Source organism: Phasianus colchicus, chromosome 1, assembly GCF_987193195.1.
Source record: "Phasianus colchicus chromosome 1, bPhaCol1.hap1.1, whole genome shotgun sequence".
Taxonomy (NCBI): domain Eukaryota; kingdom Metazoa; phylum Chordata; class Aves; order Galliformes; family Phasianidae; genus Phasianus; species Phasianus colchicus.
Genome location: NC_143436.1, coordinates 120,924,189 through 120,927,766, shown reverse-complemented (window position 1 = coordinate 120,927,766; position 3,578 = coordinate 120,924,189).

Here is a 3,578-nt window from a genome sequence, read left to right as displayed (position 1 = left end):
GTGATTCCTATGCTGCCATGGCTGCCATGTTACTGCAGAATAAGATTTGTTTTGTATTCTTATCCTTATAAACCCATATAGACTGTTATTTATCTCCTTACTGCTGCCATGTTGCTTATAAACAACTTGGTTGATCAATTGTAACACCATGTTTCCTGGTTTAGGCCTAACTCATACTTTTTACATAGTAAAAAAAGTAATGCCTCCTATTTATTTCCATGGAAATTGCAACAGATCCAAAGAGTGCAATAACAATTTGATAAAGCAAATTCTCAGCTACAGAACACTTTATTTCAATGAAGTCACCACCATGAGCTATGTATTTTTGCCAGCAATGAAGAAGAGCTTGCATGCCTCTGCACCAGCGGAGGTGAACCACTCACTGTCACCACTGCTGAAATGCACCACCCACTGCCCCACTGCGCTCACATCCCCCGGTTGATCTCCATAAACATTCAGCAAGACTGTCAATGAATGTCAGTGGGTGCCATTTTTTTTCACATGGAGGAATTCAGTGACACACCTGTGCTTCATACTCACTTTCATGTCAGATACCATTTTGTCAGACTGCCTCTCTGCTGTCATCTGTCACATCACACAGCAACAAAATGTAACAGTGTTGGTGGGAAGACTCAGCCTCTACTGTCATACCACCAATTGATGTTGTGGACCAATAATAAAATATGGTCATTACTTTTGAACAAACCTTGTACAAAAGAAACACAGTTTATTAAATAGAATTTTGGTACTTGTCCAGTTTTAATCACTCAGTCACCTATTTGAACATAATCCAAATTAAGTTAATGGACTAATACTTGACTAATCTTCCCTTTGATGAATATCCATTCTATCTTTCCCTACAACTCAAAAATCAAGAGAAAGAAATGGCCTAATAAGTTTGTGGAGTACGGCTAAATGATGCACATTTCAGCATATTATTTAGCCTTAGCAATTAAGGGAGCTACTGTAAAAAAATCCCAAGTAGTTGTTTTCTTGTTGAAAGTAATCTGACCCTCCACTGTGTCATTTCTAGGTAAATAATTTCCTTGCAGTAAAAAGAGTCCATTAGGCTGAGGTAACACTTTCCAACCAGAGTGCAAAATGGCAACGCTCTGTTGTGTGCTGTTGATAAATGAAAAAGACACCCACAGGTTAAATGCATACAAAGTTAAATACAATATTGAACGACTGGGAAAAATTATGCCTTTTCAAGTGTGCACTGCCATTTCAGTGGTGTTTGTTCAAAAGTCATTACTAACCTTTGGCATCTCATCTGGGCTTCTGAACACTTGCCACTAGGGTTGCATTAATGTTTGAGCAATAGAAGAACATAAAACAAAAGCCAAGGAGCCATGATCATGGAAATGGAAAAAAAACAGCAAAAATCTACAGTAGTCATCAGCAAAATCAGAAGCATATTTCAAGTAGACATGAAAAATAATGTGTTTAGTGGTAGGCTGCAAGAACTAATTTTATGACACTGTCCTAAAGCTAAATTAATCCTTTTGCTCAAGTCATTTCCACCTATTCAACTTCTAGCTTAAATTTTCTTTTGACAAGCTGTTTATTCTTTTTCCTCAATAGAGGAATAGGATAGAAGATTCAAAGTTTGTTGCTTCTTGTTTGTTTTTTTAACAGGAAAAAAACCCACACAGAACAGCCTATTTCTTGTTAAGAGACTTATCTGCATGTCCACATTGTAGGTCACTAATCTGACCTCATTGTGTGAATCTCTCATTAGATCAGGTGGAAAGAAATGGGCACTTCTACAATAGAATCCTATCAATCAAATACATCTCAGACTCCTGCCTTAAGATAAGGGGGATCAAATCTTCAGCCTACCTCTCTCTCTCTATGGACCATAATGGGGTCCAATCAGCAAACTCAGAGTTAAATGCTCGCAGTGCAAATATTTCTGTTTAGAAGAATAAACACTTCTCTTAAGCATTGCAATTATTGTTTGACCATTCATAAATAATGGGGAAATACTTGTAACAACATGGCTGGAACACGCGGCCAGAGAAGGCATAAAACTGCCCAAAACAAAACAAGATCCTCAATGCAAACTATACTGCTAAAATGTTTTGTTGGTTGAGATTTCTGTTGTAAGGGTATGTTTGTTTGTTTTTTCTTTCATTTATGTTACCTTATTTGTTTGTCTTCATTGGCTGTTTGTCATTCAAGCTGGATTACAGAGAACCACTTTCCCTGTTTGGCCAACATTAAGCCATTGAGCATGACTGTTTGAGGCAACTCAGTATTTTTTTCTCTGCCACAAATGCTCCCTATGTGGGAAGATGTAGAGAAGGAAGAGCATCAATAAAGTGATCTTTCCCACATAAGAAAGCAGCCCAGAACATGGTGTGAATTGAGCCTTCAGCACACTGGCCATGGGGACAACCAATGGGACCCTTGCTTTAAGATTATTTGTTTTCTGAAGAACAAGAGAAACAGAAAATATATTAGCCTTTAAAGTAATTTAATCTTGCAGTCCAATACTTAATTAATGACAATTTAAATTGGATAGATTGCAGGACTTACAAATTGCACTAAGTAAAACTTGGAGGATCTGGATCCTACCACTGACCCAAACCCTGCAGTTGGGTTTGTCACAGTTGGGTTGTTACAAAAGCCAGTGTGTTTTCTTGCCTTGAATTTCCAAACATATGTTAAGTTAGAAAAGAGAATGGAGATGGGCAAAATCTCATTTCTCATTCATATGACTGAGGATCAACAAAAGCCTAGAATAAATGTTATTTGTGTCTACAAAGGTATCAGGAGTAGAAGGAGGCTGATATTTATTTGCGAAACCAGTTTCCAAGGACTCTTCTCCCTGTTTTGTGATTACTTTTGACCACAGTCCCAGAGGAATTTTTCAAACTCAAGTTAGCACAGAAACTTGGGTTTGGGTTCTGCTTCCCTGTCTAGGCTATCTCAGAAGAATTGGAATTCTTCATATATTTCATTCATTTTAAGCATTAGTATAAAAAACCTTCTGTGTTATGCCTGTAATAGAAATATTACATTTACTCTGGCCATTCATATTATGAAGTCAGACCACACCCTCAGTTAAAGGTTGCATTGCATGACTGTAATGTGTAATTTTTCCACAGTGTGCAGGCATATTTAGGACAGGTAGCTGAGACTAATTTAAAATATATGATATTTTAACATGCTTCCATTGGAGCTTCTGAGTTTTTTTTTCTGTTGAGTAACCCGGGGCAGAGGCACTAGGGATGAGGAGAGGAGAGCAGTTCTGATTACCACTGAGTGACAATTGTCTGTGGGGAAGAAGGCCCTGAGCTAAAAAGTCAGAAAGGCATCTGTATTGCTCCCACTGAGAAAGTCCCACTGAAATGAAAGCTGTATTCCTTTCAGCATAAGAGCTGCGTGGGGGAGAAGGAAAGGTAATGGGACTTCTTTCTGTGTTTATTAATCCCCTTTCACATTTTTTCAGCCTATAGCCCTGCAGCTGTAAAAGAGACATATGTTCATCAAGTCTAGATTTTGGCTAAAATTAAATTAAATTCAAATGGTGACTTAAGAGTTTAAGTCCTGAATTTGTCAGTGAAGAAAAA